The 24951-nt window shown below is 35.2% G+C and overlaps 1 long non-coding RNA gene across 1 annotated transcript in view; it reads right to left on the bottom strand.

Annotated features, from left to right (window-relative positions):
- LOC142875495 (uncharacterized) overlaps positions 1-24951 on the bottom strand; it is a 178152-nt gene that overhangs the window by 64538 nt on the left and 88663 nt on the right. The window lies entirely within an intron of this gene.

Raw genomic sequence — 24951 nt, 5'->3', positions numbered from 1 at the left:
TTAAGTTATTGTTTGGGTATTGACACACCTTGTTTAGTTTCTGAGGCATTAGGTGGTGTCTGTGGGTGAAATTGGACCACTCCCTGTATATTGAGTCAGTGGGTGCCATGGAAAGGCTGTGCAAGATGCTGTCCCTGTCAGTAGGTGGCGTTTGCTTGGAGGAACAGGCTATGCTGTTGATTTTGTGTCCTGTTATCTGCTATTGTTCTGGGTGGAGCTGGGTTGGATAAGCCTGCCCTCAGGCCATTAGCAGGGGTCAAAGTTCTGTACTCTGCTTCCAGGGAAAGCTGTCAGGGCGAGGCTAGAATGGTCCCGCTCAGCCAGAAAGTCTGTGTGTGGGGGTGGGGCTGTCTGAGACCCGCAGTGTGGAGCGGGCCTCGCTTCTTTCCATCTTCCCCAACTCCGCAGCTACTCCTGGGCCTCTGCCAGCAGGGCAGACCACAAGCCACCAGGCCTCCCCGGACTATGATGTCGGCCGGGAGGCTCCCTGCACAGGAATGCCACCTGGGTTGGGCGCACAGCCTCCTCCTGGGAGTAGGGTTCCCTCTAGGACGCCAATCCGCCCCTGGAGGCACACACGCCTCAGTAGGCTGTTCACATATAACCCTTCTGTGCCCCGGGCAATGCTAGCCCTCGGTGCAGGGGATCTGGTCTGCAGGTCCGACCTCTGGGTCCCAGAGTTCAAACTGTATCCCCACGAGGGAGAGGATTTCTGGTCCCAATTCACCCACAGGGAGCCCAAGCTGGGTCTATGTCTCTCAGCCTCTGAGTCGGCACCGTTCTCCTGGGAACACCGTGTCAGCAGCACCTGGGAGGGCGGGCGGGTAGGGAGCTCACAGTCTGAGTTCCCCTGAGTCAGCTGTAGGGTCCCAAAAGGGAAGGTCCCGTTCCCTGGAGGTGCCTCCGGCTGGTGGCTGTATTGTCTCTCTGGGCAGCCGCAGGTAGGGTCGGGGGAGGGGAGGAGGAGGCAATATGGCGCCTGCCGCGCGGCTCGGGTCTGTGCACGCGGAGGTGCCTGGAGGAAGTTGGAAACCTGGTGCCACGTCTGCTACAGGCTCACCGCTGGCTGGTGGCGGCGGTCTCTGGGCTAGTGTCCGCGGGTCTCTCCACCCGCTGGGGAGCCCACTAGCAGTCCCAAATGCAGGGGAGGGGAAACAGCAAATCCACCTACCCTCGCCGCTGGTCTCCAGGCTGCTCCGGCGGTCTCAGCCTCCAGTTTTCCTCTGCAGCCTCCTCCCGTGGCGTCTCCCGGGGTCTCAGGTACCCCTCCTTCCGGCCCTCATCCGCTGTATGCTCGTCTTCTTGCTTCTTTCCTCTAATTTCTGCTAGAATCTGTCTTTTCTGCAGAGACACTCTGTATGGCGGTGTTATTCGTCCGCCATCTTGCTCCACCCCGCTACATATATGTTTTTATTATGTTATTTTTAAATGTTCACAATTTTATTTTGATAAATGAAAAATTAGAAAAGTCATATCACAGCTGTCGACCAAAGTTGCTGTGTACCTTCATCTGTGGCTATTGACTGTAGTCAACACTAAGCTGTGCGCATTCGTCTGTGGCTATTGACTATAGTCAACGCTCTTACCGAAGTGGTTAATAAAATGTAGTATATGTATACCATGGAGTTCTATTCAGCCACAAAAAAACAATGGTGATATAGCACCTCTCGTATTATCCTGGATAGAGCTGGAACCCATTCTACTAAGTGAAGTATCACAAGAATGGAAAAACAAACACCACATGTACTCACAATCAAACTGGTATTAACTGATCAACACTTAAGTGCATATATAGTAATAACATTCATCGGGTGTCAGGCAGATGGGAGGAAGGAGGAGGGGATGGGTATATACACACCTAATGGGTGTGGTGCGCACCATCTGGGGGATGGACATGCTTGAAGCTCTGACTTAGGTGTTGCAAAGGCAACATATGTAACCTAAACATTTGTACCTCCATAATATGCTGAAATAAAAAAATTAAAGTTACTAAGAGAAAAAACATATCTTTTATCCAAAAGGAATGTTTTTGTGATTGTGTATTTCTTGAATTAACCTAATCTAAGGATCAGGAGTTTACATGAAGAACTTATTATCAAAACTTGATTGAGCATTGGCATTTATCATCAAAATCAATCTCTAAATAATTTCTTCTAAACTTTTTTTAACAACGAGGTCTCAATCCCAAATCCCATTTCTGACCATCCTCTTTAGAAATGCAGCTCAAGAAAATATGTAATAAATGCTTACTCTGCAGACATTGGATTTTCAAAGAGGAATAAAGGACATGATCCCTGCCCTTGAAAATGATTTGATTATGTCAATGGCCTTGTGTGGCAATTCTTAACCAAATTATTAATACCCAAATCAGAACGCTGTGATGCTTTCTGAAGATTTTAAGATCATTATTCCAATTTGAAAAACTCCCAAGACCATAAATCATCTGTTCTCTTCCATCCTTTAATTCCTAAATTCCCCTTCTCATTAACTTTCTGGACACATCCCCCTACCACAATCCCCTTGCTCATACCTCTCCAGCCACGCTGGGCTCCTCGATGTCCTTGGAACATAGCTTACATGTATATGGCTCAGAGCCTGTGGCCATGACACTCCACCAGCCTGGAACACTCTTTTCCTATTACCTGTATGACCTGCTCCCCAACTACTTTAGTTGTTCCTCAAATGTCACTTTATCAGTATCTCTCCCCTCTATGCCCTATTTAAAATTGAATACTTTCCCAGCACTCTCTAGCCCCCTTTCTTGCTTTAACTTTTTTTAAATTTTCTATTTTTTTCCTCTTTTTTTTTAAGAGATGGTGTCTCACTATGTTGCCTAGGCTGGTCCTGAACTTCTGGCCTCAAGCTATCCTCCCACCACAGCCTCCTGAGTAGCTGGAATTAGGGTATATATTTTGTTTAATTTACTTTCACTTCCCTTCTAAAATGTTATTATATTTTACAGAAATTAAACAGTATCTGGTACATAGTAGATCCTCAATAAGTAAGTTCTGAATGAATGAGGGAACTTGCCCAAGAAGAACCTAGAACATTTGGGAAGTTCTACTGCAACAAGGCTTTACCAAAGCAGTAAATCATTATCAGAATACTCTCCTTTCACAAATATAAGTATCTAAAAATGCTAAATAAAATTTAAGTATATACGCTTAATTAGAGATACATGAACCAATAAATAAGCAGAATAAGAAAAAATACTTTGAGGAATTTATTTTAACATAGTAATCAACTAAGTAAAATATTAATAAATTTTCTAAATACCATTCTTTCATCTTACCATTTTATCATTAATTTTATCATATCTTTCATATCATCTTTCATTTGATGATTATATCATATCCTATTATTTTATGATCATTTCATATGTATTATAGTTCAATTTTTTGAAAATGTGATTAAAGATCTATCTGTATCAAAAATATCTGAGGTGTTTATCAGTAAAAATGGAATTTCCTATCTCCACTCAAGAGCCCTAAGACTATGGCCAACTAATCTTCATTTTTCTAACAAGTTCCTCAATGCTTGCTTACAAATGAAAACTATTCCTTTAGTCCATGAGTCCTCAAAATCTACTGCAGGCAGTACCCTTTCTGTCCCAATCTCCCTTCCGCAGGGCTCTCCTTGAGTCCAGATAATCTTTTAATTCAAACACCTGGATTTCATCTTAACTAAGAATTAAAAAATCACAAACAAAAAAAATTTCATCTTTTATGCCAGTAAGCTTTCAGAGATGTTATTGACAGACAAAAAATTCTACCACTGACAAAAATATTCCCTTTATACCATTAGTCCTTAGCAGCTTCTTATAACAGTATCCCACAAACTTAGGAAATGAAATAGAAGTTCTAAAATATCCCAGCCTTCTTTTATGTACTCAAAGAGACATAGAGCTACAACTAAACTTATTAAACTATGTAACACAGAAAAGCACATCCACTACCTTATTCAACCTGAATCTTATGAAATGCAGGTAAATACCACTATCTTATTTGCCCAAAGCCACTTAGCTGATACCTGCAGAGCAAAAGCTGAACCCAGATCTCTGCTAAAGATAAAATGATTTGCTTGCTTTGTGATACTGCAATATCAACATTAAAGAAATTCAGTGCTCATCTGCATTATAGCACTCATAAGGACCACAAATATTTTAAATTAGAGGGAGAGACATGAAAGGTTGTACTGCAGAAATTAAACGATGAAAAGCAAAAGCAAAGACAATTCTTAAAAGCAGCAGTAAGACCTGGAAATAATGCCACTGAAGCAACTTATACACTTGTTAAAAAAGAAAAGTAGACTATATACTCAGGAAAAAAGGGGAGCCATTCAATAATGTACAAATTGTGAAAGAATGTATTGTCAAAGTTTTAGGATGCTTAGACCCCAGGATAATGATTCAAAGTACAAACAACTGCCTTTTGCAAGGAGAACCATAACTAATCAGCAGCATGAATTAGGCTTCAACTTAACAGAACAACTTCAGGCAATACTTCAAAAGGAAAATATATATTATTCAATCACTTTGGATTAATCAACTGATACTACTGACTTGGCATCATTCAGGTCATAATAGAAGATTTTCTTTGCTTATGAGAGTTACTCACTTTGGTCACTCTTGCAAACAGAACATAACGAATAGATATCTTCAATAACTTTCAAGATAAATGTCGTGAAGTTGGACTGAATTTGGTACATTTAGTGAGTATATGTACAGACAATTCACCTTCTATGACAAGAAAACATGAAGGGTTTATTGCACAGATTTTAAAAAGTATTAACAGATCCAGATGGTCTCATTTCTTTTCATTGCATCTTGCATCAGCAAAATCTCTGTGCTAAAACTACTATTCTAAATGACCCTTTGCAACAAGTTATAAATATTGTTAACCATATTCATGCAAATGCAACATAGCATTATCAGTTTCCTAACATGCTAAAGTTGAATGATGAGGTATTCAGTGTGGATTTGCTGTATCATTCTAAAATGCATTGGCTATTAAAGGTACAGGTGTTGGCCAAAATTTTATCTTTGTGAGAATACACAGTTCAATTTTATGGAGAACAGAATCAGTAATGTGAATTATTGAATGAAGATTTCTATAGGAATTCAGCATTTTTGTGTGATATCATGTCAAATCAAAACAACTATTTCTTTGCAAGGTAAGACTAAGTCTATATATGATATGTGGAAAAAAAATCCAAGCATTTCGAACAAAGCTATCGTTTTTCAAAACACTTCTTCTTCAAAGGGAAATTTCAGATGAACATTTTCCCCAGTTAGCAAAGATCAATGATGTGCAGAATGATATATGTGAATTATTGGAAGAATGTTATAGACCTTTGCAGCTATTATATACCTATTAATTGGAAAATACAATGAAAGTTTCACTGACTCTGAGAATCATCACATCACACTCAAATTAGCATTTCAGCATCACCTAATTGATATTACTAAGACACCTTAGTAAGGTATTATTACTAAGGAATTATCAATAGAGTTGATTGAGCTCTCAGTAGATAACATTTTAAAGTCATTATTTGATGCTAACAAAAATCCAACTGAAATAGGGGGAAATGCAGTAGAATAGCCATGGCTTCAGCAACATGCCCCCCAAAATTCTTTCTTGCTTTTAAACCACTTATTGCTGTGAATGTAGATCCTCCTACCTAACCCAAATCAAGACATCCTTAAGATCACAAATTACTGACATCAATCTAGAGGATCAACTGAAACTCAGACCTCCATACTGCAACCATATAGTCAAATGCTTTCCAACAAAAAGCAGACACTACGAAGTCACTGAAAGGTTAGTGAACTTCAAAATTGACAAACAGTTTTCATTTTTTGAAATTACTGAGTACCTACTGGTTAGATTTTTTATAAAATAATGTACTTTTTTAAGGATATCTAATTGAAGTTTCTTGAATGAGGACTTATTTCATTACAGCTAAATTAATGCAGCCTTTCAACTTGAAAAGATTCCCCACCCAGGCCAAGGAAATAAACAATTCATCCAAGTTCTTTGCCACTTTATAACAAGGATGTCCTTTTCTCCAGTTTCTAATACCTTGTTCCTTATTTCCACCAGAGGCCTCATCAAAATTCCCTTTACCTTCAATTTTTGATGAACATTATAATCACAACTACTTAAGTAACCTCTAAGACCTTTCATACTTTCCCCATAGCTCTCATCTTCTTCTGAGCTCTCACCAGAATTGCCCTTAACTCTCTGTTCATGGCAATCTAGGCTTTTTCTAGCCTGCTCCTCCAGATTCTTCCAGCCTTTACCCATCACTCAGTTTCAAAGCCAATTTCACATTTTTAGATATTTGTTACAGTAAATCAATATCTGTCTTAGTCCATTTTGCACTGCTATAACAGAATACTGCAAACATGGTAACTTTATAAGTTTATAAGAGAAATTTCTTGGCTCACAGTTCTGGAGGCTGAGAAGTCTAATGTCAAAATGCTGGCAGATTTGGTAACTAGTTAGGCCATTTTCTTCTTCAAAGATGGCACCTTGCATGCTGTGTCCCACATGGCAGAAGGCAGAAGGGCAAGAGTGAGAGTTCACTCCTGAAAGCCCTTTTTGTAGCATTAATACATTCGTAAGGGTGGAGCCCTTGTCACCTAAACACCTTCCATTAGTCCCCACTTCTCAATACCATAGCACTGGGATTAGGTTCCTAATATATGAATTTTGGGAGACACATTCGAACCACAGCAGGCATATAAACAAAAAACTCCCTCTTAACCTACTTTTATTCATCCCATAATTCTGCCTGTGTCCATCCCTAATCATTTTTATTTATTTTTTATGTTTCCCTTTCTAATTTCTTTCTGCAAATACATAGCAATATCTATGTGTATAGATACATTTTTTAATTTTTTTGATTGTTTGAGTTAAGTGCTTAGTATATTGTTTTCTTTCTTTATTGAGATAACCATTTAAGGATCTAAATTTTCCTATGAGCACTGCTTTAGCTACATTTCATAGTTTATAATATCTAGTATTTTCATTACCACTGTTTTCTAGAAATTTTATAATTTTAGATTATTTATATTTTCTGTTTTACCCAGCAATTGAGAGGGTGTTTTTGTTTATTTGTTTGTTTGTTTTAATTTCCAGATTGGGGCAGGGTTTTGTTGCTGTTGTTCTTATTATTAATGTCTAATTTGACTGGATTACATACTGTTTAATCTTTAGGAACTGTATTGAGACTTTGTGAGCTGTGAACTTTTTACAATCAATTTCAGAAAATACTCCATGAGGCATTTCTTTATTTCAAAGTAAAAGTGAATATATACCTTCTTCATTTCAAAGCAAAATTGTGTGTATGTGTGTGTATACATATATATACATACTATATATATTTTTAAGTCTATACATATTTTTGGTGTCTACTTGGTCTATGTTAAACTGAGAGATGAAGTCATAAATATTAACATTTCTGATTATTTTTTCTTTTCTCTCTTAAATCTTTTGTCCTTTGTCCTTTTATCTCTTAAATATCTGCTATAGAAAAGTTGTTTTGGATTATTTGGTACATAAATATTCACAAATGTCATTACATATTGTATGTATTAGCATGAAAAAGTTTGTTTTGTCTCATTTAATGCTTTTTAGTGTAACACTCACTTTTACTGATATTTCCATTGTGACTCACACTTTTTTGTATTTACTAGTATACATTTTTTTTTATTTCAGCATATTATGGGGGTACAAATGTTAAGGTTACTATATTGCCCTTCCCTCCCCCTTGAGACAGAGCTTCAAGCATGTCCATCCCCCAGATGGTGTGCATCGCACTCATTATGTATGTATATATCCATCCCCTCCTCCCCCTCACCTGCCCGACACCCGATAAATGTTATTCCTATATGTCCACTTAGTAGTAGTATACATTTTTAAATAGCTTTAGTGAGATGTAATTCATAAACAATATAATTCATCCATTTAAATTGTATAATTCAATAGTATATTCATAGAGTTATGTAACCATTACCACACTCAATTTAAGAATATTTTCATCACCCCCAAAAAGAAACCCTATACCCATTAGCAGTCACTCCCCATTTCCTTCCAAGCCTCCAGCCCTAGTTAACTACTGTTCTACTTTCTGTGTCTATAAATTTGACTATGCTAGACATTTCATACAAGTGGAATCACATAATAATGTGGCCATTTGTGACTGGCTTAGCACAGTGTTTTCCAAGTTCATCCATGTTATAGCATGTATCAGTAGTTCATCTATTTTTATTGCCAAGTTAATATTCTGTTGTATGAGTATACATTTTGTTTATCCATTAATCAGATGATTGACATTTGTATTGTTTCAACTTTGAGGGCTTTATGACTAATACTCTTATAAATATTTGTATACAAGCTTTTGTGTGGGCATCCTGGTGTACTTTTCACACCTTTTTGTTTTCAATCTTTCTGAATTGCATTTTAAAGTACTTTTCTTGTGTACAACATAGTGTGGTTTTGCCTTATGGTGCAATCTGAAATTATTTTTTTTACTTCATGCATAAAATCCATACTTACAAACATAAAGAAGAAAATTAAAATCACCCATAATGTATTACTCAGATATAAATAATTTGTTATATATATTCTTTAAATCTTTATAAAGTTCATATATTCCTTTTTGAAACAAAAATTGAGATCATTCAGCAGATGGTTTGTATATGGTGTTTTTCTCTTAATATTATGCCACAAGTATTTTTCCTTTCAATAAAAAATAAACCCATGAATTTAATAGCTGCATAACATTCCACTGAATAATTATACAATAGCACATTATTTTAAAATTTAGTTTTTTAAAATCTGGCATTCTACTAGATTTTGTGAATAATGAAAATAATAATATAACTCAAATGTATTGAGTACCATATGTGAGGCACTCTTCTAAGTGCTTTATTTATTTAATCCTTACAATGATCCTAAAATAAATCCCCCCAAAAATAATATTCTGTTGCCTATTTTATTTTGTTTATTTATTTAATTTTTTTGAGGCAGAGTCTCACTCTCTTGCCTGGGCTAGAGTGCTGTGGCATCAGCCTAGCTCACAGCAACTTCAAACTCCTGGGCTCAAGCGATCCTCCTGCCTCAGCCTCCCGGGTAGCTGGGACTACAGGTACATGCCACCATGCCCGGCTAACTTTTTCTATTTTTAGTTGTTTGGTTAATTTCATTCTATTTTTAATAGAGACAGGGTCTCGCTCTTGCTCAGGCTGGTCTCAAACTCCTGAGCTCAAATGATCCTCCCACCTCAGCCTCCCAGAATGCTAGGATTACAAGCATGAGTCACTGCACCCGGCCTGTTGACTATTTTAGAGATGAGAAAACTGAGGTCCAGATATGCTAAATAATGTTTCCAGAGTTAAAACAAAGAATGTCCTTAATATGTAGCTCCCTTCTACTTTATTAAAATATTCTTCTATATTGTCTACATTTCATATGTTTCTCAGTGTTTCTCTTCTGGGTTGACTGATTGAACTTTTGCATTTAGGGACAATCCACATCATGGGACATTAAATTGTTTTCTCTAAATTGTGGAAATTGGGCTAAAATATTTGTTTTTCCTTTTTTCCTACAGAAAAAAAAGGAGCATCCTTGAGTAAATCCAAAGGTTTCTACATGCCCCTGAGGAAAGAATGAAACAGTAACTGTTCTTACAGCAGTCACGACATGGGGTTTCCTAGGGTAAAGAATAAGGAGAATTCAAAGACTATAGGAAGCAGTCAATAGGCCCAGAGCTATCTGCAGTGCATGGCAGAGACTTGAGACAAATGCTGCATCAGTGGGAGCCAAAGTAAAGCCATGCCAGACAAGGGTTTAGGTCTTAATAAAACTGAGTCTAAAGTTACATCAGGAGTTATATCATTTGTAGACTTCAGGAGCAGATGCCAATACATTGCCTAGGAATAAAGTCCACTAAATCCAGCTCATGAGTTATCAGCCAGTATATACCCAAGGACCAGCACAAGTCCAGGGTATAAGTCTCCCTCCCCAATACACTTGAATACTCATTTGAAAGGGATAAACATTACTGTTTGCATTTGTCCTTCAAACAGGGAACAGAGATAGTTTAATGCCTTTATATCTACTATAAGATAACATGTAAAAGCATAACTTCAAAAAAAGGCATCTTTCTTTTGATTAAAGAACTTATATTTCTCAAGTCCCTAAAAAGCTAAAAATTAAAGACTGTGTTACATTTTAAGAAAGTTGGCATTTTGATTAATATTAGAAAATGTCATATCTTTAATGCGTTTTTAGGTTTCTCCAAAATTCTGGAAAATAACTGCTCCATTCCAATTAGTTCTATAGCTTTCTTTTTGCAGTAAACTCTAGCATTCTCTTTTTACAATCTAAGTATCTCCACTAATTAAATCAATAAAGAGTCAGTAAAATTCTATTTGATGATACAAGGTTACAAACTTTTTTCAATAATAATTATTGTAAATTATTTTTTAAACACAATCTACTTAACACCTAGGAATATCCCTTTATAGCAATATTGCCTCATGATTAGGTAGAGTTTTATATTAATAATTTGTAAAGTACTTCTATGTACATTATTTCACTTAATCTTGAAAACAATCCTATGAGCTAGATAGAAATCATTATCCTCATTTTACAGATAAGAAAAGGGGTTCACAGAAATTAAGTGACATGTCCAAAATGAAAATGCTAGTAAGTGGAAGAACAAGGACTGAACCCCAGATTTTATGCTTTCAAAAAATGTGGATAGGAAAAGTTACTGTCTCCTCGTGAAGTTGTCAAGACTCTGGCATGGCTGGGGCTTCTGTGGCTGCAACTTGTTTGAGGTTCTATTGCTCTCACTGATCCTCTTTTTCTTGAAGGTCCACCTTTCCCATTACCAAATTTAATACAATCTCAGCCCTTTGTCATTAAATTCTGACACAAGATACTAGTAACACTTCATATTTTAAGAGAGCCTATACAGTGGGCCCTGCATATCTGCAAGTTCCATGGGTTCCAATACATGGATTCAACCAACTATGGGTTGAAAATAAATAAATAAAAATTAACAACATGACAACAAAAAATAGTAAAAATTTTAAAAACTAATACAGTATAACAACTATTTACATAGCATTTATATTGTGTTAGGTACTCTAAGTAATCTAGAGACGATTTAAAGTTACAGGAGGATGTGTGTAGGTTATATGCAGGCACTACACCATTTTATATAAGAGACTTGAACATCCTTGGATTTTGGTATCCGTGGGGGTCCTGGAACCAATTCCCCATGGACACCAAAGGATAGTTCTATATTTGCAAATACCCTGTAGTTCAATCCTAATGCCTTTTATGCTTCCTAAAATTTATAGGATAAAATCTAATTACCTTAATACAATATAATAAACACAGATGAGTACTTCTAATGTCCCTCTTTTATTCTTAACTCTATCTTACTGAGTCATTAAAAATGAAAAAAATTATCTGTTGCATTTAGGTATGTAGAAAACTTTAATTCTTAAAAATTTCTTAAAATAGTCTATCTCTACTTATGATAATTATTTTATTGATATAGATCATGTTAGCAATATTTTATCAATAATATTTCAGCAAAAAATTCTTTAAACCTACAAAAGTTAACTAAATTGTTAGGGTTCTCGTGAACTTTTCTATAAGAAAAGCAATTGTGATTTTAATATAAAAGAAAAACAATGTTAAAATTAAATATATATTATCATATTTTAAACTCCTACTCTTTTTCCAAGCTTTGGTTATATAATATTAATAAGGGTTGCTACTTAAGGGCTTACTTTAAGCTGAGCATGTGCTAAGCCCTAAACACTACTTAATCTTCACAACAGCCTTATGAAGTTGATATTATTATTATCCCCACTGTACAGCTAAGAAAGCTGAGGCTTAAAGAGATTAAGTTATTTTCCAAAGCCCCACTGTTGATGTGGGACTTGATGTTGAAGTCAGCATTCTAGTCCTGCTGGCCTTTCTGACTTCTTAAGAATTTACTACTTTTTGCTAATTTTTCTAGAAAATGTTCCATATCCTTTTGTCTGGTGTTAATCTGATAAAAGTCTAGGCATCTTTTGAAACCAAATATTTAAATTTTCCCTCAAATAGATCCTTTAGTTCTGAAAGATTAACCCTATCTTTCAATACTAATCAGTTTCTATTTTGATACTGTAACTTTTAAAAAATGTTTGCCATTGGTTTTTCTAGCCCTTTATCATTTCTTAGCAATTTATCTCCATATTTCCCATCTAATTTGGAAAATGGGTTGGTGCTCTCTCCATAGAACCACACCTTCCTCTACCTCAACCAATACTAAGCATGAATTATAACAATTTAATTTCAAAATTTTCCATTAACTTTGTAATTCTAAATGCTATTTTTATATTGGCATTTATTTTTAGATCAATATTTAACACTCTGTTTATGTGAGCTACCCTAGAAATCAAGAACATATATTCAACTTCTTTTTCTCCAAGGCACCTAGCATTGTACCTTATATACATTTGATTTCAGTTAATAAATGATTTATAAAAACTACTCAAATTACCATTATTGGGATTTTTTTCTTTTTATTTCATCATATTATGGGGGTACAAATATTGTTAAGGTTACATATATTGCCCTTGCCATCCCTCCCCCCGCCGCCATGTCAGAGCTTCAAGCCTGTCCATCCTCCAGGTGGTATGCATCACACTCATTATGTAAGTATACACCCATCCCCTCCTCCCCCCTCCCACCCAATAAACTTTTTTTGTTTTGTTTTGTTTCGTGTTTTTTTGACATTTTGGTTGCATTTTATATCTTTGCCTGTCACTTAGAAGGGTTAGAGGTAAGCCCTTCCCCCCCACAGTGCTTGCCATATCCCCTAAGATGTGGGTCCCCCCCACCCCAAATCCCTGGTAAGCACTACCATCATTTGAGCACCATAATTTTAATCAGTCAGTACCAATTTGATGGCAAGTACATGTGGAGCCCATTTTCCTGATCTTGTGTCACCTCACTTTGAATAACGGGCTTAAGCTTAATACAGGATAGCATAAACTGTACTAATCATCAGAGAAATGCAAATAAAAACCACAATGAGATACCATTATTGGGATTTTAATGGAAGCTCATGAATTTATAGATGAACAGTCAATGTAGACCTCATTTAGCATATTTGGTTTTCTTGGAATGAGGAAGGGGAACAAAGTGAACACTAGGTATCTCTTAGACTCATTATTCTAAGAGAGCATTCCAATAGCCTTCTATAAATATTAATATTCCACTGACAAGCAAGACAGGACTATCTTTAAGAAGATATTTTAACAGCTTAAATCTGTTTTGCTTTTTCAAACAGGATATAAAAATATTACTTTTAACTCTAATAAAATAGGCTATATTCCTTTCTACATAAAAGAATTAAAAATATCTGAAGTAGACAATGACAGTGCATGCCTTCTCTTCAAAAGATAGTTCAAAGATATTGGAGAGTTAAAAGATGATACTGTTACTTTGAGCTACTAGATAGGAAAAAGCTAAGAATCAAGAAATACAGAGACGGGTAACTAGGCAGTTGGAAAACTGACTTTTGCTGTAGGATTTGAGTCTACTGAAAGCTTATTGTGTTCTGAGAGATTAACAGAAAAGTACTACCCATGTATTTCAAAACTTCAGACTAACAGGTATAAACTAAAAAGAGAAGGCCTACTGAAAGTGACCTGTGACAACCTGTGGTATGACCAAGAGAAGACACTATTTAGGAAAAAAACCACAGTTTATTTTAGTAACACAGGATACCCTTCACGTTTGTAATAGAAATCTGTTTCTTCCACTTTCTTTCCATATAATATTTCATGGCTAATTTATATCATCACATAATTGTAATATAATTATAATGATATAATGTAATTATATCACATGATTGTAAACAATCATAATTGTATTAAAAAAACAAACACATGACAGAGAGTCTATTTTTCTCCATCATCTATACCTAAAATCTAATCATTACCCTAAAAAGAGACCATATTAACAACTACCACCAGCCACCAAAAATACAAATAAAAGACTTAAAGAGAATTAAAAAGTCCCTCCTAGATTTATGCCATAGACTTTATCCTCTTAGCATGAATTATTTTCTTAAATTAGATTCTCTTGTGTCACCTCTACTACAGGGACTTGAAAGTCTCAGGAAGCCAAAAAAAAGGCTAAATATATGTCACATTTTCAATAAAAGTAAAGTATTTCCTCTCATGCATGTTACAATTCATATGCTTCCTTCAAGACTTTGGTAAGACATCCACTTAGTGAAGCTCTTCTCTAACCCCTGAGCAGAGTTACTTTGGGTCCCACAATACTTTATTCCCCTCTCTGAGAGTAGAGCACTTATTCTCCATGTGTTGTCATGAATCTGCGTATAGGTCATGTAGGCTCATCCAGAGCCATATTGCGAGTGCCTACCTCTGCATTCAACAGAGCAGCCCTTCAATAAAAATTTTGGAGTACACATACAAATTGTCTTTAATTGGAAATGGCCTTTCAATTGGAAAAAATGTTATTTCATTTCCAGGAAAGAAAGAAAACATTTTGCAGCGTAGTGGGAAGAACAATGAACTCAAGTATCCAAAGTTTGGATTTTAGTCTCACCTAGGCAAACTGTGTGACCTTGAACGAGTAGCCTCAGTTTATTCATCTATAACGTAGCAGTGTTAAACTTAACTTCTAATGACATTTCAGCTATAAATTCTATTTAATTTAGAAAATTTCTTATCTGGTTAGCTTTTTATGAGTTTCTTGGAATCCTTGCCTAGAGTACTAAATGCTGAAATGACAACTTTGGCCAAGCAAACGAGTCATTCTCAACAGGGTGGAATGGATTAATTCCCAGCTGAAAGTGGGCAACTCCAAGAATGGAATGATAATGCTAAACAGGAAGCTCTTGTGCTAGATGGGGTTGTCTCTTTACTGCCTTTTCTTCTCAAGAGAAGTGTTTTTCTCAAGAACAAAAGTGGCAGCATTCAATACCCAACAAATACTCCAGAGTGTATTTTGGCTGCAAAATCAGTGTGAGCCCCTTTCTCCTCTTCTATTCTCCTCTTTTACAAAGAAAGTAAAGATGACATGAAGAAAAATTTTCCATATACTGGGTTGGGTATTGCTAGTTCATAAAAAAAATTATGAAGTTACCACAGATACAATTAAGTTAAAAGAAATAAAGTAGTAAACATCACCATTGAATATGAGGCTGTTTGGTTGTGTGAGGTCTCATGAAAATCAGGTTTTGTGAATCTATTCATATGGAAGATCAAAAAATATTGGCCTGGAGTCAGCGATGTGAAGGGGAAGGCGATTATAAACAAAAGTTCTTTAAAGAAGGTGGGCCTATTTGTTCTCTAGAAATCATATGCTAGCAAATAAGTTTGTATCATAAGCAAACATCTCTTAACCATTATGAAAAAAAAATTATCTGACTCAAAGACACAAGAATGTTAGTTTGGGGCTTTTTCCTTCTAAGAGAATATAAACTTAAAGCTATTTTAAAAGAAAAAGCCCTGTTCATTAGCATTAGTTTACTGTATAGTTTCCTGCTTAGTATATACTCTTCTTTTGGCTAGGCCCACTTGAAAACCATTATGCTGTGCCTATGCCTTTTAGTTTTTCAAAAAGTCCTTGATTTCTAAAACAGCTGCTAATAAGAATTTTAATGTAAGAGTAGGAAATTTTGAGCACCACTTCCTTCATGATAACCCCTCTGATTCCCCTAGGCCAATGTAGACAAATTCATCCAATATAGCCATAATCCTAGTGAACTATAATAATTTGGCATTATTTGAACTATAATTATTTGGTAGATATATCTACTTATTGGACTATAACTTTAGTGAGGGCTGGGATTGGATCAAGTCTTATCATTTACGTATCCCTAGGAACACAGTGCTACAGACAATAGGGGCTCAAATATGGGTTGAATAAATATTAGCAAAAGACACATACTAGAATTTCAAGTTTATGAATGAGGAAGCTAAGGCTAGCCTCAGGATACATGTGAAGCAAAAGGCAAAGTTAAAATCTAGGTTTCTCAACTCTGAAATTTCTCCCTAAAACAATGACCATCAATGACCATTATAAAATATACAATTACCATCAATTACTGTTATAAAATATACAATTATTGTATACAAAATATACAATAAAATATACAATATACATAAGCCACAGGAGAATAAAATGGCTATTTCAAATGAAGAAAAAGGTATTTTTCCCTGCTGCATAGTACAATTTATCACTTCCTACTCCTACCACACTTACACCCTCACCAGATTATGTATGAAGCAGATTTGTAAATTTTCTTCATACTAAGAGAATAAGCAGGTAACATATAACAACTGAAGCCATTACATTAGAAGGAAACAGGCAAAAAACAAAGAAATTGTAGGACAGTTGTATTTCTCCTCTTTAGAACTCTTAACAAAAGACTGGAACTGCTGGAAAAGAGGTGTAGCAAGTATGTTCATGTGCCATTGCCCACATAATCTCTATAATAAACTCTATTTCCTCCAAAGCTCAGACCTTTACACCAATAAACAAACACACATCCACACACATCCACACACACACACACACACACACACACACAGGAAAGAGTCAGGATGCTTGGAAATTTTTAGTTTTAAGAACTGTGAAACTTGGCCTGGAGCAGTGGCTCATGCCTGTAATCCTAGCACTCTGGGAGGCCAAGGCGGGAGGTATTGTTCGAGGTCAGGAGTTTGAAACCAGCCTGAGCAAGAGTGAGACCCCATCTCTATTATAAATAGAAAGAAATTAATTGGCCAACTAATATATAGAGAACAAATTAGCTGGGCATGGTGGTGCATGCCTGTAGTCCCAGCTACTCAGGAGGCTGAGGCAGTAGGATCGCTTGAGCCCAGGAGTTTGAGGTTGCTGTGAGCTAGGCTGACGCCACGGCACTCACTCTAGCCTGTGCAACAAAGCGAGACTCTGTCTCAAAAAAAATAAATAAATAAGAACCGTGAAACTTAAGGACTTATTTCTTTTGGACTACATTTAGCTCTTTTTCCCTTTACATTATATTATATCTTGAGATTATATCTGAGACATGAGCTTACTTATGGAAGATTCCCTTAAGGATGGGCAACCTCTCTATTAATAATGATATAATAATAATAACAATAGCTACCATTCATTGAGATGCATGGCTTTGTACTAAGCACTTAATAATATTAGCTAACCTAATCCTCACAAACCCTATATTACTTTCCCAATTTTACAAATGGGAGTGAGACTGAGTAGTTTGCCCAAGCTCCACACAACTAGTATGTTGTAAATCCAAACCAAGGTCTGTTTAACCCCAAAGTTCCTGCTCATATCTATTCTTCCATTCTGCTTTGAAGAACAAAGGACTTGGTAAGTTGTTGATCTCCAAATTTTTTTAATTGTATATACTCAGTAAAACATTTTTGAGTATATATCATTTTTATATATACACATACATATTACACATGTACCTACTGTGGTAATATTTAATTTAGTTACATCATAAACAAGTTAAAATAGAATTTTAAATTAATCAACTAAAAATTAAATAAATAATATTTAAAATTTCATTTTATTTTGATAACTGTTCAAAAATCTTGTTTGCTCCTATTTTTTAAATAATAGTAATCATTATGTTCTGGACATTAAATAAACTTTCAGTAAGGTTCACTAAAAATGATAAATCTAAATTTCAAATGGTCTTTTTGATAATTTAGGCATTTTTTGGTCACTTCTTCTCAGATTATTTTTACCTCATTATGTGGCTGACAAAGAGTTCATATTAAAAGATAACCCATCAACTTTGCAACTTTCTTGCTGTTCCTTTGTGCTGACATTATTAGTACTATATTTAATCCAGTTTCTTTTCAAAAATCGCCTTAAATACACTTAGCTAGGGACATGTAAACTGCAATATGTTGAAATACAATGGAAACAAACCAATGGATTAGGAAAATTCCCACTCTAGTCTCAGAATAAATCAGAAATGTACAAAACAAAGTAATCTGCTGACAAGTTGACTGCATAATTATTAGCAAACTCCCTCACACAGTGGATTTCTTTATACATTTTCTAAAGTGCCTCTATACTTTCTCCAACCCCTATCCAATCTTGGAAGGCACTGATCTAAATACTCTAAAATCCGCCCGTGGATTCAACCAAACCTACAAAGAACTGTCTTCACGTAATTCACTGTCCAAAAACATTGACTTTATTCCATTATATTTTGATATGATACCATCAGCCTAAATGAAGGAACCTATAACAAATTGCTTCTGACACTGGGAAAACAGGAGAGCTAAAGTTAAAATGAATTGAAAGAACTTCCTCCTACATCATCTTTAACAAAGTAAGGGTAAAAAGTAAGAAGTAATCATCATCTCTCAGATCTAACACAAAGACTCCTACAAACAAGGGGGAACTTTATTCCATGATTCATAAAGACAAATCTTCCATCAACTTGAGAGACAAATCAATCAATCCTCCCAAGTCTAATTTTGGGAAAAGCAGAACATAAGCACCTTTTTAAAAAACATCCTTTGGTGATTTTCTATATTAATTGTCAATACAATGCTTTTACTGTACAACATGTACAGCTTTTATAATTATATTCTTTACTCCCATATTATGTTTTTGATCATATGTATTAAATGTATTTTATGAAGGTTGATTCTAATAAAAAATTCAGCTAGTAAAAAAATTCTTCATTTATATGATGGTTATGAGAGGACTTGTACTTAAAGCTTAGTTAAAAGTTTGTATTAATATTTAAAACTGTACTCAAAGCAGTTAGAGAAAAGGGAAACTTCTAGTCATGTGCTTTTTTTAACCTCATGATTGCGTTTGTGCATGGCCACTGACTTTTATGCAGACATTTTATTGTGCTGATAATAGCATTAGGCTCACTCTAAATATGTAAAATATCATCCAATTTCTGTTCAGCTCAGCTTCATTTTAGGGTAATCAGGAAGAATTCTAAAACCAACTAATATTCCTCTTGTTAGTATCATGCCTTTAAAGAACTCAAATTTCTTGGCCAAAAGATTATGAACAATGCTTTCCAAGATACATTTTCAGACCTTTATTTTCTAGGGAACTGAGTAATTCTGTGTGTTTTATTTCACTAATCCTAACACACATCCTAGATAACTGAGAAATCCAAGGTTCAGACCTGTGGGAGATTTGTCATGAAGTTATCACAACTTAACAGGAGAGCTCAAAATGTTTCTAATTGGTTCTACTTTAATATACTGTGTCAACTGAGGTTTTAAAAACAGAAAAATTTTAGTACCAGAAGAGAAACTGAGCTACCAAAGGGTAATATTCACATTTGGAGGCATAAAAGATTTACCATAATAATAAACTCTAACATTTATTGAATACTTACTATATGCCAGGTAATGTGCCAAATGCATTATGTCTATAACATCACTTAATCCTCAAACAATTCTCTCCGTAGGTAATGATGCAAGTAGTATTTTAGAAAATTAAAGCTAAACAGAGGATAAGCTTGTCTTGCCCAAGACAACAGGGCTAGTAAGTGGCTGATCTAGATTCAAACTCAGATAGTCTAATTCCAAAACTCACAAAGTGAATCAATATGCTATATGGAATTAAAGCTGTCCATCCACTTGCACATGTCTGTCCCAAGGGACCACTATGATTCATTTATGGTTAAAGAGATGAAGCAGATTTACCATCATGAAGTATGTTTACACTCATTCTTATTATTCAAATACAAAAATAGAACATTATTCCTCCAGTTCTGACATCCTCTAAGATAATGATTCCCCAAAATAACCCAAGACAAAAATAATGCAAATATTACTACCCACCTATTAATTATGGGGATGCTAAGGCTTGTAACACTAATGATTACACAGCTGGAAAGTCTCAGCTAAGAGAGTCCTCCTCTGACTGCTGTATCTAAAGTAAGGCCTGCTCCAAACCTGCCAACCTCATCACTGCCATAGTGACATCCAGTAGTTGGACCAATAAGAAATAATGCAATAAAAAGTGCCCCATGAGAGATGAAGGACCAAAGCCAGACTCACTGACTAGAAAAAATATTTTTTTCAATTGGGTATAGTTTATTTTTTTTTTATTTTAGCATATTATAGGGGTACAAGTGTTAAGGTTACATATATTGCCCATGACCCTTCTCCCCGTCAAGTAAGAGTTTCAAGCGTGTCCATCCCCCAAACATTGCACATCTTACTCATTGTGGTTGTATATACCCATCCCCTCCTCCCCCCTCCCAGCTGCCTGACACCCAATAAATGTTATTCCTGTATGTCCACTTAGGTGTTGATCTGTTAATACCAATTTGCTGGTGAGTACATGTGGTGCTGGTTTTGCCATTCTTGAGATACTTCGCTTAGTAGAATGGGTTCCAGCTGTATCCAGGAATATACAAGAGGTGCTATATCACCATTGTTTCTTAAAGCTGAGTAGTACTCCATGGTATACATATACCACATTTTATTAATCCACTCATGAATTGATGGGCACTTGGGTTGTTTCCACAGCTTTGCAATTGTGAATTGTGCTGCTATAAACATTAGAGTGCAGGTGTCTTTTTCATAAAGTGACTTTTGATCTTTTGGGTAGATGCCCAGTAGTGGAATTTCTGGATCAAATGTTAGAACTACTTGTATCACTTTGATGTATCTCCATATTACTTTTCACAGAGGTTGAACTAGTTTGAGTCCCATCAGCAGTGTAGGAGGGTTCCTCTGTCTCCGCATCCACACCAGCATTTATTGTTTGGGGACTTTTTGATAAAGGCCATTCTCACTGGAGTTAAGTGATATCTCATTGTGGTTTTGATTTGCATTTCCCTGATGATTAGAGATGTTGAGCATTTTTTCATATGTTTGTTGGCCATTATTCTGTCTTCTTTTAAAAAGTTTCTGTTCATGTCCTTTACCCATTTTTTGATGGGGTTGTTTGATTTTTTTTTGGCTGATTTTCTTGAGTTTTAAATAGATTTTAGATATTAGCCCTTTATCGAATGTGTAGCTTGTGAAAATTTTCTCCCATTCTGTAGGTTGTCTGTTTGCTCTCTTAACAGTTTCTTTGACTGTATAGAAGCTTTTTAATTTGATCAGGTCCCTTTTGTTTATTTTTGTTGCTGTTGTGATTGCATTTGGGGTCTTCTTCATAAATTCTTTGCCTAGGCCAATGTCTAGAAGAGTGTTTCCAACATTTTCCTCTAGAATTCTAATAGATTCACACCTAAGGTTCAAGTCTGTTACCCAGCGTGAGTTGATTTTTGTGAGAGGTGAAAGGTGTGGTCTTGTTTCAGTCTTCTACATGTGGCTATCCAGTTTTCCCAGCACCATTTATTGAATAATGATTCTTTTCCCCAGTGTATGTTTTTGTCTGCTTTGTCAAAGATTAGTTGGCTATATGAGGATGGTTTTATGTCTGGGTTCTCTGAACTGTTCCACTTGTCAATGTCCCTGTTCTTGTGCCAGTCCCAAGCTGTTTTAATTACAATAGCTTTGTAGTATAGTTTGAAGTCTGGTAAATTGATACCTTCTATTTTGTTTTTATCGCCTAGGATTGATTTTGCTATACGGGGTCTTCTCTGGTTCCATACAAAGCATAAAATTATTTTTTCTATATCTGTGAAAAATGATGACGGCATTTTGATAGGGATTGTATTGACTGTGTAGGTCACTTTGGGTACTATAGACATTTTAACAATGATTCTGCCTACCCATGAGCATGGTATATTCTTCCACCTATTTATCTCCTCTGCTATTTCCTTCTTCAGTGTTTCATAGTTCTCCCTGTAGTGGTCTTTTACCTCCTTAAATATATTCCAAGGTACTTTATTTTCTTTGTTGCTATTTTGAAGGGAATTGTGTCTTTAATTTGGTTCTCACTTTTACCATTGTTGGCATATATGAATGCCTCTGATTTCTGTGTATTGATTTTGTATCCTGAGACTTTACCAAAATTGACATACCTTTGGCTAGACTAACGAAAAGCAGAAAAGAAAAATCTCTAATAAGCTCCATCAGGAACAATAAGGGAGAAATTACAATGGATCCCATGGAGATACAAGATATAATTCATGAATACTACAAAAACCTCTATGCACACAAACTGGAAAATGTGGAGGAAATGGACAATTTCTTAGAAACACACAGCCTCCCTAGGCTCAACCAGGAAGAAATAGAATTCTTGAACAGACCAATATCAAGAACTGAAATTGAAACAGCAATAAAAAAACCTTCCTAAAAAGAAAAGTCCTGGATCAGATGGTTTCAAATACAAATTTTACCACACCTACAAGGAAGAACTGGTGCCTATCCTGCAGAAATTATTCCACAACATCGAGAAAGATGGAATCCTCCCCAAGCGAACATAACCCTGATACTGAAACCAGGAAAGGATGCCACAAAAAAAAGAAAACCATTTACCAATATCCCTTATGAATATAGATGCCAAAATTCTCAACGAAATCCTAGCCAATAGAATCCAGGTGCTTGCCAAGAAAATAATCCATCACAACCAAGTGAGCTTCATCCCAGGGATGCAGGGATGGTTCAACATACGCAAATCAATAAATGTAATTCACCATATAAATAGAAGCAAAAACAAAGACCATATGATCCTCTCAATAGATGCAGAAAAAGAATTTGACAAAATTCAACACCCGTTTATGATAAAAACGCTCAACAAAATAGGCATAGACGGGGCTTACCAAAAAATAATACAAGCCATATATGACAAACCCACAGCCAATATCATACTGAATGGGGAAAAACTGAAAGCACTCCCACTTAGAACTGGAACAAGACAAGGTTACCCACTATCTCCACTTGTATTCAACATAGTGCTGGAAGTCCTTGCTATAGCAATCAGACAAAAGAGTGGAATTAAGGGCGTCCAAATGGGAGCAGGAGAGATCAAACTCTCACTCTTTGCTGATGGCATGATATTATACCTAGAAAACCTCAAGGATTCAACCAAGAGACTCCTTGAATTGATAAATGAATTAGAAAAATTTGAAAAGTACTGTTGGCCTCCTGCCAGAAGCAGCAGTTGCTGGGAATTGGCAGGGAGAAGAGGAGAAAAAAGATGCAGGAAAAGAAGATAAATGGTTAGCCCTGCCACCTAGAATACAGGCAGGTCATGTGGCTCAAGGACTGAATGTATAACACCCCCAAATATCACCACAGAGCAAGAGCCCCCAAACACCACTGTAAAACCTGATTCTGGACTGAGAACACCAAGGACAGGATAGAGATAATCCTCAAACTGCTAACCTGTCAGGGGTGAGCACAGGAGGAGAAAGAGAGACAAAAGAAAAACAAAATAGAAAGACTATTAAGCAATACATATGACAAAAACAAATTTTAAAAGCCTGAGAATACATTTTTGCAACATATTGCAAAAAAATTACTACCTTTAACATATAAAGAGATCTTATAATTCAATAAGACTAGCCAATATCCCAATAAAAAGTGGGCTAAAGAAACAGATAATTCACAGAAGAAATAAAAATAACAATGAATGTAAAAAGACAGTTAATCTCACTAGTAAATGATGAAATATAATTAAAAACAACAATGCTATATCAATTATTGTCTATTACACTGACATAGATAAAAAATACATAATAATCATCTTTAACAAGTGATAAGATAAATGAGCTCTCTAATGCATTGTTGGTATAAGTATTAAATATAAACTGGTATGACATTTATGAAAGTGTATTTGTTAAATTTATTAAAATTTTAAATATGCATTCCTTTGACACAGCAATCATATTTCTAGGAATTGTGCAAAGATACACTTGTAATGACGTTCACAACATTGTTTATAATTATGAAAAATTAGAGACAACCATGGTATCTATCAACAGAAGATAAATTAATTACGATATATTCATATAATGTAATTCTAACGTAGTCATCAAAAATAATATGAACCTATATTCATTCATACAGAAAGATGTCAACAAAATTTTAACAGATAGTAACAAAATAATAGACATTTACTTGAATTATATAAAATTATATCCATGTATGTATTTCTATGTTTATGATTCAAGTTTGTGAGTATGGATCAAGACATGTATGGAAGATCATTAGTCAAAATGTTTTTATCTCTATTATCATCAGAAATAACAACAGAAGTCATCCTATTTTTAAATATATCAACTTATTTTAACTTAAATATATTGGTTTTAGTGGGAAAATATTCAGATGTTTATGCACATAAAATAGTGAAGTCATTTGCATTAAAATCATGTGAAAAGCAGCTCTCACCGCTATTTTTCAGTGAGAAAAAAACCCCCAAAGCAATATTTGGGGTTTTGAGAAATTAAAAGGAAAATAATTGGTAAAAATTTAGAAAAGAGAAAATCTACATTTATCTTTGATAGGACTTTGCGCCTATAAAACACAATAGCTACTGATAAGCTATTAGAATTAATAAGAAAATTTGGTAAAGGGAATGAATATAAGCTAAAAATAATTAAAATGATCAAATAATTTAAAATAATTAAAATCAATATCTTCTCTCTCTTCTTTTTCCATACTAGGAAAAAGTTATAAGGAGAAAGAAATCTACTCTCAACATCAATGAAACTATAAAATATTTAAAAATCAGTTTAATAAGAAAGGTATAGGAAGAAAATTATAAAATATTACACAGTAATATAAAACAAGAACTGAACAAACGGAGAGATATGCTATGTTCTTAAGTGGAAGACAAATCAAAAAATATCAATCCTTCCCAAATTAGGCTATAAACTGAATGTAATTCTAAGCAGAATCCAGTGATAAATTTTCTTGAACTGGAGAAAGTGAAAAGTTCATTTTAAAAAGTTTACGAGAATAGCCAAGAAAACCTTTAAAAAGAAAAA

This window comes from Microcebus murinus, chromosome 14, assembly GCF_040939455.1.
Source record: "Microcebus murinus isolate Inina chromosome 14, M.murinus_Inina_mat1.0, whole genome shotgun sequence".
NCBI classification, from domain to species: domain Eukaryota; kingdom Metazoa; phylum Chordata; class Mammalia; order Primates; family Cheirogaleidae; genus Microcebus; species Microcebus murinus.
Note: the sequence above shows the minus strand (reverse complement) of the source record. Positions and strands in the feature narration are given on the sequence as shown.